Source organism: Rhipicephalus microplus, chromosome 6 (assembly GCF_043290135.1).
Source record: "Rhipicephalus microplus isolate Deutch F79 chromosome 6, USDA_Rmic, whole genome shotgun sequence".
Lineage (NCBI taxonomy): Eukaryota > Metazoa > Arthropoda > Arachnida > Ixodida > Ixodidae > Rhipicephalus > Rhipicephalus microplus.
Genome location: NC_134705.1, coordinates 149,133,043 through 149,150,352, shown reverse-complemented (window position 1 = coordinate 149,150,352; position 17,310 = coordinate 149,133,043). Strand labels below are relative to the sequence as shown.

General features: G+C 41.6%; 1 long non-coding RNA gene across 1 annotated transcript; it reads right to left on the bottom strand.

Annotated features, from left to right (window-relative positions):
* Positions 1-10,035: 10,035 nt before the first annotated feature.
* LOC142764996 (uncharacterized) lies at positions 10,036-12,452 on the bottom strand. The gene is made up of 3 exons (XR_012884001.1): positions 12,382-12,452; positions 12,005-12,094; positions 10,036-10,173 (listed from the first exon to the last, which is right to left on the bottom strand). It is a non-coding gene; the product is annotated as an uncharacterized LOC142764996 (long non-coding RNA).
* Between the last annotated feature and the right edge of the window lie 4,858 nt (positions 12,453-17,310).

Below are 17,310 nucleotides of genomic sequence, written 5' to 3'. Positions count from 1 at the left end.
ATCCCCACTCAGTTTCTGCTTAATCCCCACAGTGTGTCACGCATGCAAGGTAAAAGCAAATGGATATAGCTGAAATATCATTTCATGTTTTAATGATCTCATTGTGAATATGATATGAAGCACTAGAGACCGAGCAAGTACTGGCAACTAAATATTTGTGCGACAGGCCTGCTTTTACTAGCAACAATATCACTCGTCTATGGGAGCGAGCGCGAAAATCCTTGAATCTAGTATATGCATATGGTATGTCATTTTGAGCGACCTCAGTTGCCTTACAAACGTAACAAAGCTCGAAGTCGACATCATCTACCTATAAAAGTTTTGTCGAGAATTGGTTAACAGGAACGTGTAATGCATCGTATGAATCCCTGTGACGTAAAATACACTGAGAAACCACGCTTTACAGTATAAGCAGTTCTGGTTTTTGTCTGTCCTGAATATAGTTCGGGGCATGCACAGTCGAATAAGTTGCGTATTTGTGTCCTAGAAACCACCATGTGAAAACGAGAGCAGCAACGCAAACTCGACTTTAATCAACATGGCTTGTGATTGCATTATCCCGCTGAGAAAGTCTCGTATTGCTAGGATCTGGAAACACAATTTTTGTAAGCGAATGGCGAAAGGGAATGGCAGATAACTGACACAACTAACATCCACGTATTCGGGAGAATGTCAATATGAGCTTTCATGCTTATAGCATAGGTGCACTCAGTTACACTACGTCAGCATTCATCACGGTGTGCCATCCATGCATTCAAAGAAGTTTAAGAGATGGAAATTCAAGGTCAACGACACGTGCACTGGCAAATGCACTTATGTATATCGCAAATCTGTGCACAACTAGAATGTACTGCTCACGCCTACACCACACAATTTATTAAAAAAGCTTGAATATACTTACAATAACAAAACGTAAACTTACCGCAGCGACATTTGCACGCATTAGTATCAGATATGCAATGCAAAATCTGCTCAGGACGACATGCCGTCACGTTTTTGCGAACAATATATTCACATGCGTCTTCCTCCTCGACTGCAGAAAATTAGAGAGGCTAATGAAGGACGTAAACAAGAACACATTGCCAAGGTACGCCGAATTGCTTTATAATATCCTAGACATAAACACGCGAAGTATAAAATTAAGAAATATTTTTTAATAACACAAGCGCGATTCCTATGCCATGAGCAGGAACTAGACTACAACAAGCATGCTACTTGACGGCAGCATATTTTTGCCACACTTCAGTGTGCATAGCGACGGTAAATCGACACAATGTGGTTCTTAACTATATAATGCAACACTCGTTTGGACACTTTCTAACAGCACTTTTGTTTCTTTGCCTATTCTTTTCGCGGATGTAGGCAGAATATTTTGTCTTTTGAGGGCATAGAGGGGGTGGGGTTATCTTCATGATATTAAGTGGGGGCCGGCAGGCTTATCTGGTGAAGTGCTGTTCCTTTTCAGTGCAAAGTGGCGGAAAGTTGGCACTCACGAGCTACAGCCAAACATGTGGCACTCATGGGCTGCACCACTGATTTATTCTAGTAAATGACACATTCTGTACGCCAGCATAGTACCAAATTCAGTAATTATATTAATAGTAAAAATCTCATGCTTCAAAATTACGACGTGATTATGAGGGCCACCACACGTCAGAGCGCTCCGGAAATTTCAACTACCTTGAATTCTCTAATGTTCACCACTAGTATTTGCCATCTCAGCCCCTTCAAAAGGCAATAACGGCACCCTAGACCAAACACACGAATTTTCAACTAGCAGACAAAGACGGTTGACGCTATACTACCATGGCTACATCATTAGGTGGTGCTGACTTACCGCAGAAACACTGGCATCTCTGGTCATTTATGAAGCAACCGACCGTTGATACCCTCGGACAATCAAGTTGGGGGCATGGAGGATCATCTAGGCAAAAAAAAAAGGAAGTAAATAGAAATCATGGGATATACGTTTCTACAAAATTTTCGTACACACGAAAAAAGTAAACATATATGTGATGCACTGACAGTGCCCAAACCAACAGCGTTAAATTTGTTCATACGTGAAATGAAAATTAACTGAACAACTGTTTTCTCTCTAACTCCTGCAGATAGTATATGTTAAAAAACACTAACCTCCTTTTATGCATAGGGTACCTTTGTGCTACCCCTTTTTGTATTGAAGAAATCATGTTTTTCCAAGTTTGCATTCCCTGCAGTACAGTCATGAATATGCTCGTTCACAATTATTTTAAAGAGCTCTGTTATAGTGTGACTTATTATTATTCTTGCTGAGTGCTAATGGCGATAATATTATTGAATACTTATCAATTTATAATATGCTGCATGTATATTGCTAGTAAATCCTGCCAGCATTGTTATGACGATTGAACTCTTTTGTTTTGCTGCACTGAATATAAAAACTGATCTTGTCGGTCGGGCACAAAACTAGCTCGTAGAGTGATCCGAACGTAGAAGTTGCCTAATATATGTATATACAAAAGGCATAATGTGTTTGTGTTCGCCAGAGAAGCGGTGTGCGTATATATTATGCTTTAAGAATTATTTATATTTCTTAATTCGTGACATACTGAATAAAACTGAGGCATGCTCAAGCATCATTGATCATTCTAACTATACTTCGCCACGCTCGCTGAAAAATTTTTGGTGAGAGTGAAACAAAAACAGCTTATGTCATTGTTGAATAAATTTTATGGGAGTCATACCTGATTTCACCAACCCAAAAATGACGAAGAATATGACGGCGAAGGTTGCGTACTTCATCCTGTTTCTGCAAACATGGGCAAAGAAATACATAGGTGTGTTGCCAATATGAGCATGTATTTTTCTTATGTTCATAATTGTTTGCCAATTGTTGTAATGAGTTACGTGACACCAGCAGACAAAAAAGAGTGTTTTAAACTTGCCGTAATGACAGCAGTGACTGTGGTTCCACCGTTTAAACAGACATACCCTATAAAGTGAATGTAGTGATAACCGTCACTGTAGCTCAATGACATTGCATGCGTTATTCTAAGCTCACAATTTTGGTCCCTGCTGCTGGAAAGTTATCTTTTCACCCGCTTTTCGTCACAACTACATTAGGACTGCGTCTGATAACATATCCTATGCTTTTTTGGTATAATTATCTGTTACTTCTAAGTATGCTGTGTCTAAGAAAGAAAACCAGTCATTAAACTTATATTTAATTCCTGCTGTGGTAAGAGGAATATGACAACACAGATTAGCTATAAAAGGTAAAAAAAAAAACAGGAAGCCAGCATGAAATACTAAGAGAGACAAATAAAGAAAGACAGTAGGAAGTAAAATAGCAAAAATATAGAAAGGACACAGCAAAGGCGTGAGAAAAGCAAATGAAGAGAGGAGGAAAGGAAGAGAAGCCCGAAGAGGTGCAAAGAAGGCTGCCGGGCTTAGCAGTTCGTTCGATCTTCGCAGCACTAGGGTGAAGCTGCGTTAGTTTATTCGTGTGACGGGTACTTACCCTGAGCTATAGGTAAGGGCTACATCACAGACGTGTCTTTAAATATACTTGATGGACGAGGACCCTAGCGTATACAGGACCATCTCTGCAATGCTATAGGATTCCCCCCAAGCCCTCTTTTATGGGCGTAAGGGTTTCCTGGCGCTGCACAGTGGCAACGTTGCAAAATTATGTTACCAGAATACGATATGCATCGTCAGACACTGGATCATATTATCACCTCATCAGCAATATAAAAGGACGCGTAGAGATTTTTCGCTCATTGTGTGCCCGACTACAGTACTTTAGGGTTATTTTAGTGATTATAAGGTTAATCAATGCTATCCGTGTGCTGCCCTCTGTCTCTTTTATGCATATATGGGAAGACACACATTACTTGGAAGCAGATACGCCTTTCCATCCGTCATATATCTCCATATTCATGGGCATTGTGCATACTTGGCTCAAAAACTATTGCACTGTAAGACGTAAATAGGTTACGAAACTTTCATGAACAGTGCTAACTAGAAATGATGTACCCGTGTTTTTTTCTAAACTGGCCAGTGATGAAACAGCGCAGAACGAAATTGCTCGTGGCCGGCCACTTGTGTAGTTCTCAGTGCAGCTCAGAAAAACAATTTGTGAATATCATTAGCTTATGCTGTTCCTCGGATATTGGGATCTGAAGAAAAAAGCTGTTTTAGACATCGCAGATATAATTTGATTGGTATTTGACTTGTCTTGAAAGGAAATAGCATTAGTAGATTGAAATTTGAACGATCAATTCACAACGTTTTGGTGTTTTCGAAATAATAGATGCATTGAATCTCACGGGCTTAAGAAAAGTGATTGGGAATATATACGCATCATTTTTTGCACAAAGGTAATGCTTTCATAGGTAAAATGCACTCCATTCTTTCGCCTTTTATAACTTCCGCACAGTACATCGGCTGCAGCGCCCATCACCCTAATCTTTCATAAGAAAAGTTGAAGGCTTAGTAATCTTCTTCCGACTGCTGCTTGCTCAGCAGCACACTCTGCAAGTATCTTTGCTCCTGTTCAATTTTATATGATATTGAACGTACGATTCCGATAACAAATTATTGAATGTATATTGAAACTATTGAAAAAAAAACGTCCTGCTAGAGCACTTCTTACAACTTCTACAACAATCCCCTTGCAGAAGAACTCTTTATGTACACCTATGTGAAGCGCCTGTCTAGGTATGGGCAGCACTTGAAATGAATACCTTAAAAAGCTTGGCTCAGAGAAGCGTAATCTAAGAGGAATGTACTTGAGAAAGTTGAACATGAATGCTAGGAACCTATGACTTGAAGTGTATCTGATAATATCAGGACTCCTTTTTAATGAACAATTATTCACGAAGTTTTCATTCCTCAATAGAAAGATTACCGTTATGAATCAAACCGCCTAAAATTATGATCCATGAAAAAACAGTCAAGAATGCCAAAACGTGGAAACAGTTTCGTACCCAACTGAAAATTCAATGCGTCAAATCAGGGGAACAGACGTGAGAGTAACCAACGAACTCTTTCGGAGCATTGGCCAAAAACCGTATACAAGAAAGCAGTGAAAAATTCTCAGCTTCATATCTTCTGTAAAGCAGATTCAGTGAAGGTGATTTCCAGTGACATAAAATGAGTTACCTATACATAGTGCGCGTAAAACGTGTCCAAGTTATGGCAGTATTTTTTTGCGGACGGCAGTATTTCTTTGTAAAACGCGCAAGCAGAAAACCGAAAAAGAAGTGAGGCAGGATATTGCTTTTTATATTGTCTCCCTTGTTTCTTCATTGTGTCTGCGCTACATTTTCGTTGTTGTCACGCAAAGAAAATTAGCCGATGTGAATCTTAGCAGCTTTTTACTGAGCTTAGTCAGCTTAGTAGTTTCACAACAATTTGAAACTGTTCACAGGAGCTAAATATTTTAAAAAATGAATAAACAGACATGACAGTGCTTAACTTATTAGTGTATTACAGTGTCAAGACCTACAATAAATATGAAGACTTCATTATGAAAAATAGCCATACCTGTTAACTCCCAATTGAAGTCGACGTACTGAAAGTGTTTATAGACCATTAAAGGATGTGTGGTTTAGCTTATATAGAGGCCTTATGTCCGCTTCCGCTGTATATTACTATGCGCAGACTTCTCCGAAATTCGAGCATGTCTCATCTTCCACTCGTGCGTAGTAGGTTAAGTATGCGGGGCCACAAAAAAAAAACAAGGCAGAAACAAATGATGTTGCATACCATATCTGAAATAGGATATCTCAATCGCGTCACCACGGATGCTCTGACACGCGGCGCGCATAGCGCAAGACAATCTCGTCAGAAAGGTGGGATTTCACTTGCGACAACTATATTATTTCTTTCATGTTAACCAGAAATGTGTATATTCTTACTTTTTGATATTTTTTAGTATATTTCGCTTCACCTCTTTGTGTTTGGCAGAGAAAAAAACGTGCGAGTCGCTATGCCAAGCAACTCTAAAAACATGCACGCCTTCTCTACCTGCAAAACCATGCGGATGTTTGCGAGGCACTCGCGTTATTATTTCGATCATATGCGTGACCACGACTATTATTCATATTACTGCATGCAAAAAGCAATGAAACGAAAATATAAATGCGAAAAACACCTGATATGATGCAATTTAGTGTTTATCAGCCTTGCATTGAGTGGTTTTTTACATAATGTCTGGGCTGTGTCAAGTAACCAAAAATGAAACAAAAACGGTAAACTGAAACCCAGTCTTTTCCCGATCGATCTTGGCAACCGGTGAGTTGCTGTGAACCGGCCGTTGGCACGCGTTTGCTGTCACGTGTGCCGCGTCTCGCGTAACTTCCGAATAGAGATAGCGACAGCGATTCTTTGTAGAAAGTACGCCTGCGCGACTTCATATGTACACATAAAGGGTTGACTTCTCCAGCTGATTTCAAGGTTGAGTAAGGCTAACTAGCGTGTTACTGTTAGTTATTTTCAGCAATCGATTACACCAATATAATGTGCAAGCACGTATACATGAGGGTAAGGTATATTTCACCATTTATTTACTCATTTCAATCTGCGTAACTTGTTCTTTTGCCTTTATTGCCATTTAATGTGCACCAGGGAAACAACATCCGTAAGTGGCAGGAGCTGGTGTAATTTCTCTAACATTACTTTATAACGTTCATTGTAATTTATAGCCAGAATAGGAACATTTTACTTTTTTTTCGCATTGCACAAGCGGCATTAGCAAGATCTTTTGAAGTCTAGTAGCTCAGCAATAGCGGTATTCAAAAATTGATTTCTATAAAAATTGATAAAATTACACAATCCTTAGAGCAGCTAAGGGTGCTACAGTTGCCTCAACATAGGCCAAGATGGTGTTTTTGGCACATTCGGGCCTTAATTTTAAAGTCTGTGCGTCACACGCAAGCAAAGTAAAAATATCACCAAATATTACCTTTTATGGGCACTTTGACAGAAGAAATTCATAAATTTTGTCAATAATCAACTATGGAGGAAACTTACAGAAAGCTACAATTTGTTAAAGTTTGTCTACGCGCCAAGGAATGAAAAATTAAGGCTACCATGAGAAACTGTGCTCTAATAAAAACAAGATTCACAGAAACTCAATAAAGCAGCTATTGAGAGGATGCGCGTACTGGCCAATCGATAGAAAATATTTTTTTCCGTACCTGGTTTTTTCCCATTTTGTGAATTTCAAACGGTGATCACGTGCGCAAAATATTTTTCACTGCTCAAAATATTTCGAGAAAATACCGCACATCAAGTACATATGTGTAGAGTTTTCTGAAACCTATTTTGGGAACTTGATTTTTGGCAAGTGCCTGGCTGAAATAATAGGCGCGAAATGAGCCTGAAACCACAAACTTTGTTTATCAATGTCCGTGTAAAGCGAGACATTTCGTTCTGTAGGCTAGTAATCACTTTTCATAAGTAATCTTCAGTTACCGATTTCTAACGCCACGATATTATTTCCAACAGAGAACAGATTTCTTTAAATAAAGTATTATTGAACAAAACAATATTGAGTAATGAACTGGATTTTCCTCCTGGAATATCTCGCAATAAGTCACATTAAAGCAATCAATGTGATCTATTGACATAGGTTTTTTTTTTTCAGTGTTATTGCAGTGGTTATATATCTACAGTATACACTCCGCCATACGCATAACAGTTACTCTTTCGCAACTGGTACATGCGATCATGAACATATTGATCCTTATTTGATCCTTATTTTAATGATAAAGATAGAGTCCTGGAGAATACGATAACATTCAGTCTGCACGAATACCTTGCTAGCAAGCGAGGTGGGACGGTTCTCAGCTGCAGACCCGAAGCGAGTTCAATTCGCCTTCATTAAAATGCAGCAGTAACATTTCGATGTGGACGACATGATAGAGGCCTGATGCCAGTGCACCTTAAAAAACAGCTTGTGGTCTCAAATATCAAGAGCGCCCCACTAGGACGTACATGATTATGTTGTACTTTTGGGCTCGCCTACCCCATGCAATTGTTACTATTCGGAGAAGAAGTGTGCATTTCTGTATTTGTAGCATACGCCACAGATACTGATATACCAACGCAAATAACAAGGCAGGCTGAGTCACTTCACCTTGGTAAATACGCCCTACCTGCCTTTTTATGACTGCAATTACTACAAACTGAGCGATGTCATTGTTGGTTAAACGACTATATCTTCTCATTGTATTTGTGGTCAAGTGAACGGAAAAGCATTTGACAACTACGAATACATTAGTAAAACTGCTCTTTTTTCATTGATGGTTGTTTTTTTTGTTTTACTACATTCAACCATGTTTTTCATTGGCATTGACACGTTCAAGTATGGGGCGTTCTGTTGCAGCTAATAATGTTGGAGTTCGGTGACTGAACTTCAATGCATATCTTACCTTCAATACGTATTTCTCACTGCATGGTACCTGGATGACTACATCGTCAGCGAATCCTCATTTTTCTTGTTGTCAATTTTTCCGCTCTTTAACTTTTCTCTGCTCCTAAATAAAACGTTTTGTTTTAGTTTTGTGACTAAAACCTAGAGCAAGGTTTCTACAACTCTAAGGCTTGTAGAACACCTACTGTTTTTTTTTTCTTCCTTAGTGCGGTAGAAACCGTAACTTTTCGCGAGGAGGTTGAAGACAGTCAGAAGCAGGGAGATTGTGGTGGGAAGAGAGGTGTGGGGGGGGGGGGGGGGGGCTGAGGTGATAGTGCCTCTTAAAAATGTCTGCGTTGGCACGCTTTATTTTGTTGATTATGGAAGGCCAGCACCATTTCTGTGGTACTCCCGGACATACAAACTTGCAATTCCGCCATATCCCCCCATGGACCGGCGAGTCGCCTGAAGCGCCCGCCCACCGTACACAGCATGCTTCAAGGATATGCTAGGGTAAATACACAATGTGTTCACGAACACGAAGTGCCGGACATAAGGAGGTCTTTTTTTTATCTTTGACCAAACAAAGGAAACAAAAGAGGAAACGTAAGCCTAAATGCTCTCGTGGCCCACTGCCACGACTAAGCGACATATCTGACACGTATCAAAGCCATCGTTGCTCATTTCAATTAAAAGACCTTCTTATAGACGAGTGGCATTTCAACGTGTATAGAAAGTACCAAGTGACCGCGTGATCGCCGACGTGCCTCAAGCGATGAATAAAGCGCCGAGGTGTCTACTAATGTTGTTTGAACTGGTCGAAACTTTCACAAGCATTGTTTGCCAGCTCTCCACACGTTCTGTCATCATGGTTCCACGATTAGGAAAGTTTTATAACGCGCCTAGACGACCACGCTTTAGTGCTGCTACCATGTGGGTTTCTCGGTACCGGCAGAGACCCGACGTGCGGATGCGGCGTGTGATGGCTTTGTTAAAGGCTAAATGCAAATAACGTTTGGCTGCTTAAATAAACGAACTTGATGCTGACCGGGGTAAAGCTAGAGTGGGTGGCAATCGTAATGCCCACTCGCGGAACCCTAAGATGTCTTTCACGTAATCCCTGAATTTCACTGAACGCAGTTTGAAAACACATGACCTAGACAAAACCCCAGAATTATTGGTTGAATCATCCTTCACTGCTTTAGGAGTGGAAGAATGTTCATGTGATTGAGTGAGTGATTGAGTGAGTGAGTGAGTGACTGATTGATTGATTGATTGAGTGAGTGAGTGAGTGAGTGAGTGACATGTTCGGTGCTTCTAAGTTTCTTGGCCGTCATATAACTGTGTCGTGTACAGGCCCCCTCAAACAAATGGTAGTGTTTGAAATTAGATATGTCTTATGTTCAAAACTACGCCCTCAGGTGATGATCGACAAGAACATCCACAGAAAGATTCACACGTGTGTGCTATGGAGCTATAGATAAATTTAACGCAGTAAACAGCATGTCTCTGCTCAATTTTGTGCCGGTGGAATCGAATAGTGAGGATTTCTTAACAAAACTAGCTCCCATCGACGAGCGAGAACTTGAGAGTTGAATGAAAGCAGTAATGAATGACTTCAGAATATACACAAGTGAGATGTGGTAATCCGAGACTTTTATTCGTTTCTTTTTCTGTTGGCTGGAGCTTTCTTTACCTTATAAGTCACCGGAGGGCCATCCTTAAGCGGCTTGCATGGATTCATTTTGCAGGTGGGGGCAATTCTTTGCGACCTGTATGTTTTCAGACAAAAACAAGCAGACATAGGATAATAGCGATCACAAGGTGGTCAACAAGCACTTAATTCAATTGTTTTCATGCATACATATTTATTTATTACATGTTGATTGTGATTGTGTGAATAGGCGTGCTGGACATGAGAACTAACAAGAACAGACATGCCATTCTACTAAGAGTGAGAACGTGAAGTTGATTATAATCGCGTAGTTAAAACAAGTTTGATACCAAGCTTCATGGTTCTTTTTCGAAGATAATAGGATCATTTGGTCAGGATTTGGTAAGGTTATTGCGCAGTGATACCAAATGAATCGGCAAACCTAACTCATCCAAAATAACTAATATTTTGATGTTGGTCACTAATGATTAGCGGTAGTCTATAGTTCGTGCAGCATAATCAATTTTTTCACAGCACCTTCAACGCGGTCGAACAAGGAAAAGGCCCACAGAGCCCTAAACTCTGTGCTCTGGTTGTTTCTCCATTGTTCTTCCTCCTTCCATGCGATGTGAAAGATTCTATTCCGATAACCTACGTCACCGCATAAAAACACAGGGTGCCTCACACAAAACGTCTCCATAATCACTGTCAATATTTTCGTCTAAACATTTTATTGGGTGCTCTTTTTAATCAATATAAATAATGCTCAATCAAAACCAACAAAAGTGACTTCGTGATTGAGCGAACATTTGTATTGTTATGAAGCAGCGTTAAAGTAATGTAAGCCTCTGTTACTATAAATATCAGGCCCTTTATTAGCACTTTTGTGTAGCCTTTACTCTGTCACCCAAAAATGCATGCCCATACACAATGGCAGGAATAACATTTGAATGTTCATATTCTCCCACAATGGTGATATTATTAGGTTAGTCACCATGCTGATGTCTTTGCCAAAACATCATGTTTTAGCACGAGAAAATTCGGGCCAATTGAAAGATACAGTCAATAAAGGTGTTCGTACATGCCGCAACGGCACATGCACGTCTCGAATTCTTTTTCGCACTTGAGGACGCGGTCTGGCGCGCAGTTACGAGAGAAGTTCTGTATCACATACTGACACGGGTCGACGCCTTTTACTGCAAATGAAAGAACCGGAGGAGACCGTGTTTAAATGAATGCCTCAAAGAGCTATGTATTATCTGCACTATGCACTACTATGCACTATCAAGCACAGCCGACAACCAAGCATTGCATTTTAATTATCGTAATGGGTACGGGCCATTGTTGCACCTAACCAGCACTCTAGGCAGGACAAATTCGAAGATTGACCGCGAACTCATTGAGGCATACCACATCAGAAAGAATGAGCATGTTTGCATTAAGGAAGGTTGGCATATAACAGAAAAAGAGGGTTTCTTTCAGGGTGTGGTTGATTATCGGTCGCATGGAATGTTTCAGTTTGTAGCGTGTGTGCGCGCGCGGAATAAGGTGTTTACATCAACGTGGATGTGTTTATGAATTGGTTGTAGGTCCGGTGATGCTGAGTGCTTGAATGTGCATTTTTCTTTTGCCCCTTTTTTTTCAGTTCCGCAGATATTGTTATTGCATATAAACATGAACCAACCAGCCCGGCATTTCGCGCTCCTAAAACAATAGAACCGGCTAACAAATCTCGAAATTGTCTAGATAAATTGTAGTTAGAGGCAGTTTGTTAGTTCTTTTACTATTTTAATTAAAATGGCGTAAGCGCTAACGAAACAAAAAGCAACGTTCTCCAGCTTCATATGAAGCATTTGTTACGTGCATTTGCCTAATGGGCTTTGATTTCTTAAATCAGCAGCCTAGCTATATATAGCAGGCCAAAAAAATGAACACATGTAGGTACTTACCGCATGAGCATTGACACCTCTGCTGCGTTACGAAGCACCCAACTTAAGATCCCGCCACGCAGTTCACAAGAGGACAAAGTGCATCAACCGCTGTAAAACAATTATGCAAGTGTTAAAATTGTAAGTTGGTGTTCTAAGCCTAAACATCCATAATTCATTGCAATAAAATGCAAAAATAGACGCCTTCCTACTGTTTTGGCTTGCATGTATAATATATAGAGGTAGAAACACTTTGTTAAGCCACTCAGTAAGGTGTATGTAAAATAATATTATCGTTTAGCACTTGTAAAGATGAAATATGGGTAGCTATTCATTTTTTACAGCTTTTTTTTTCAGAAGCAGTGGCAAAAGTTGAATAAATAGGAAAAAAAACATACCTGATATAGTGCAAATAAGAAATCCAAGAAATGCAATAGCAGCGTATCTGGGATCCATGTGTAGCTGAAATAAGTACGTGACACCTAAGCAGTTACAGAAGCTCGGCGATCGCAGTTATCATCATGCAGACTACCGTTGTGTGCTGTTGTGGTTAACATATTAGCGAAAAGGTATTGACACATTCATGTAATAGGGAAAATTTGAATGTGCTTTATGTCACACACTGTCAACTCCGCGTCTCTACTTCGGTTACCAAAAAAGAAGCACCGACACATGAAGCCACAAAAATGCATAGCAACTGTATAGCAATGCCAAAAAAATTTACCATCCTTGACGGAATGGTCAACACACTTTATGGCATCGACATTTTGCCAGGTACGCTTCATCACTGAGTATTTTAACAATAACGCAAAAAAATACGAATGGCTGGAAGGCAAACATCTTGAAAATCAGCTACTCCAAAAGTAAATTTTGACAAGTTGCTTACGGCAATATTACTGAAATGATAGCTGAACCCAACCTTCTTTAAGAATGTCAATATTTATATTAAACTAAAATGACTGGGGTCACCAAAATAAATAATTTTTTGTTGGTTGCATAACAGCATTTGAAATATTTATAGAACCAACGGAACGTACCTTTAATTATCACTCCTTGTTTTAGATCAGAACTGAACGCCCACAGAAATCAGACAGCTATGCAAGCGAAGGATTTGGAAAAAGCACAGGGCTCTGCTTGCGTCCACTTACATGCCGATAGAAGCTTCCCTCGTCAGACAGCTTAGGTTAAGTTCTAAGGAGCCTTCTTCCGGCAAATCGCCATTGGCGAAAAGAGAAGAAATAAGTCTGGGTTTCAATGGCCTAGTACAACCTGTTTCCGAGAACCGATAACGCAAGGAGAGCTCACAAGCTGCAGATCGTTGCACTCCAGTTTGTTCTTTTTTTGTGTGCGGGCCGGAAGTGGCGGCCTATACCGACGTGAAAATAGAATAAAAATGTGTTTACTTCTCATGAGTTTATGTCTTATTTCCTTTAGCGCTGACTTGACATAAGTTGTGAAACAAGTAACCACACGTAGTAATTACACTTAGGAAACAACACGTAGGCGGGTCCGCAAAGTCACGAGCAATAGACTTCATGTTTGTCTTTTTAGTTTAACAGCCTAGACGCAAATGGTCAGTGCTTTTCTGAATATCGTCGTGCGTAGAGAGAGAAGACATTTTACTTGAATCATTGAGAAATGCCAGGTGGGGTTCTCGTTCGAGAACAGCAAGAGCCGGTGCCACATACTGTGCCCGCCGCACAAGTGACCGCTGGCCACTAGGGTTTAAGTCTCAAAGCATGGCCTCCCCGTCTTGCAGGGTTGGAATAGGAGAGGAGTTGGGAAAGCGCCTGGCAGGTGGAAGCTGTCTTTCCATGGTTACGCGAAATAATGTCGAGACCACTCCGGTGCCTGTACTTTAGTCAGGGTAGGAAGTGGTATGAAGAACATGCATGACTCGATCTTCAGACAGCTGCGTTTTGTTAAATAAACATTTACTCGCGCTTTTACTTGGTGCAGGAAAGGGGAAGTGATAGAAAGCTGTCGTATGTTCTACTACGGTTGCTTGCAGGACGAGTGTCGTTCAGTGCCTACAGAAACAAAGCCAAGCACCCAGGATCAAATCACTATGGCGTGTTTACGACGACAAATGCACTTGATCAAAGACCTCTTAAGAAGAACATCCATTGTGCGTGCTGCTCTTATCGTCGTTTTACTGTTTTTATTGAACTAATACAGGGTGTATTCGCGCAAAACTAAGCCGCTGGCCTTAATTGTGCGCAAACTCAGGTTCTTGGGTGCGAACTCAATGTTTTTGAACTCAGGTTCTAAACGCAATGATATATGAACATACAGGGCCCAGATCTACGGGCTTTATGGCCTCAAAATTTTATACAAATGAATGTTTTTCTTTGTGTTTTCGTGGCATCAAAGTGTCATTGTGTTTCTTTAACTCGTGCATTGTATAAGCTGCAGATAAGTTATATGTGAAACTTTCAGACAGTCAGTGTCACTTTACGTGGTACAGGTTGGGCAGTTAAACAGTACAATCTTTACCGGTTGCACAAATAAATGTGTGAGTTTCCACTCTGGTATTGTTCCGTTAATTGCTCTCACAATTTTTGCGTATGTTCGTAGCAGAATCGAACGAGTGCCAGAAAAAAAGCTGGGTTGTATAAGTGAAGACTTCGCTTTATCTATATTGCACGTACATTGCCCCCCTCAAGCCTTACCGTGCCAGTAAAAACGCATGTCAGCCTGAAATGAGACAACACAATTCAAACAAACCCATATACGCTATCATCATCTGGAAAATAATGAACAGCCAGGAGTTAACACTATGAAGCTAAATATTTTTGCACAGAGACTTTCGCGCACACAAACACAAAAAAAGAAAATCGCTAGTTGTTTGGCCTTTAGAAACTTTTAAAAAGGACGAAACATTTATCTGATAATAACGAAAGATTCCAGCACTTTCGATTTATTTCGAATTTTCATTACTGGTAGACGCCTAAATAGTCCAATTGAGCTCTTTAGCAGCCATGTACTAAGTTCGTTTTATTCAAACAGAAATTGTCCTTTAGAAGGCGTTATTATGTACAGCGCTTACAACTGCCGTCAACCTTATTTTCGTTACACTTTACTCCTTGTGAATCCGTACCTTATACCTAAGTTAATTTTTTCAGAGCCGTTATGAACAATAACGCCAATCTGTCAACTCTCATCTCAACAGAGGTGACAGTTGCATTTTCGCATTCATTAACCGTAGATAGTCACCATGGTTCTTCATTTGTTTTGATGAGCACCATTTGTACCTAGAAAGAGATGTGAAGAACAACAACAACAACAGAAAAACAGGTGAGGTCATCATGTATACAGGACGTGTTGCATGCTTTCGCAAAACACTTTCGTGGGACACAGTGTATTGACAGCGCAACTTCTGCTGGCTTCTTGCATAATGAACGAAGTATAGACTATGCACCGTTGCATAGAAGCACCACCGAACACGATAATGTAAGGTTGTTGAAAGTTAAAGGTGTTCTTTCCCCGCTGTGTACTGACTGTATTGAAGTTGCAAATGCACATATTTGGCCCCTGTTATCGACTTAGTGATATAGGACATAAGGAAATGCATTCGTTATATTGATGACTATTGGTGAATATATTGTTGCGAATGTATTTACTACTTTAGAGTAGAAAAGTACTCCAGCAGTCAAGATGGCAGCCGTTGTGTATTTCGAACAGCCCAAAAACGTCGTCGTCTTCTTCTTCGCACCGCCCGCATAGCTGCATAGCCGCGAACCCGCAACATCGACCTCCGGCGGCGAAAAGCGCCGACCCGGCGCTTGTTAGCAGGTGTTGGACGAGATGTACGGCTTGAGGCGAGCGACGTGGACGATGTCGGAAGATGTGGAAGGTATCGAAGGGTTTAGAGGTGCTATTTCATAGGTAACATCAGTTACCTGCCGTAGCACACGATAAGGTCCGGAATACTTGGGTAGAAGCTTTTCAGCCAGACCAACATGTCGCGACGGAGTCCACAGAAGAACGAGGTCACCTGGACTAAAGTGGACGTCCCGATGGTGGCTGTCATAGCTACGTTTCTGACGGAGCTGCGAGTCCGAAAGGCGCTGGTGGGCAATCTGACGGGCTTTCTCCGCGGTGCTAATAGCGCGGCGAGCATATGCTGTGGACAGGTCGGTAGGGTTGGGTACAAGCGTGTCGAACGGCAATGTCGGGTCTCTTCCATACAAAAGGTAAAAGGGAGAATATCCAGCAGTGTCGTGGCGTGAGCTATTGTAAGCGAAAGTGACAAAGGGTAGCGCAATGTCCCAGTCACGATGATCCGTCGACACGTACATGGCGAGCATGTCAGTGAGTGTGCGATTCAGACGTTCTGTGAGGCCGTTTGTTTGAGGATGGTAGGCCGTCGTAAGCTTGTGCTTGGTTGCACAAGAACGAAGTAGATCGTCAATTACCTTAGATAAAAAGTAGCGACCGCGATCGGTGACCAGTTGACGAGGAGCACCATGATGTAAGATGACGTCTTGAATCAAAAAGTCGGCGACATCTGTAGCGCAGCTGCTTGGAAGAGGTCTCGTAATTGCGAAACGGGTCGAGTAATCTATGGCGACGGCGACCCACCTGTTACCGTCGGTAGAAAGAGGGAAAGGGCCCAGCAGGTCGAGGCCGACACGATAGAAAGGCTCGGCAGGTACGTCGATCGGTTGAAGGAGCCCGGCGGGGTGTACCGCTGGCCTTTTGCGGCGTTGGCACGACTCACAAGACCTAACATAACGTTGTACAGAACGGTAGAGGCCGGGCCAGAAAAAGCGTCGGCGGACACGGTCGTACGTTCTGGCAACACCAAGGTGGCCAGCCGTTGGTACATCATGTAGTTGCTGAAGTACGGTCGAGTGCAAATGAGTGGGTATTACGAGTAGTAGTTCGTTTCCCACATGGTGCATGTTGCGGCGGTATAAAATGCCGTCTATGACAACGAACATGCGAAGCGAACTGTCTGTACAGCCTGTGTTCAGGCGGTCGATTAGCTCGCGTAGGGACGCGTCACGCCGTTGCTCACATCCCATGTTGCCGAAAGCAGAGAGCGAGGAAATACAGATGGACGCGTCGTCGGTTACTAGATCTGGAGCGTCAACGGGGTACCGAGAGAGGCAGTCGGCGTCTTGGTGTAAACGGCCAGACTTGTAAACCACTGTGTATGTGAATTCCTGGAGGCGCAGAGCCCAACGAGCAAGGCGCCCCGTTGGATCTTTGAGGGCTGAAAGCCAGCATAGAGCGTGATGGTCAGTGGTAACTGTGAAAGGCCGGCCATATAAATAGGGGCGGAATTTACCAACTGCCCATACAAGCGCCAGGCACTCGCG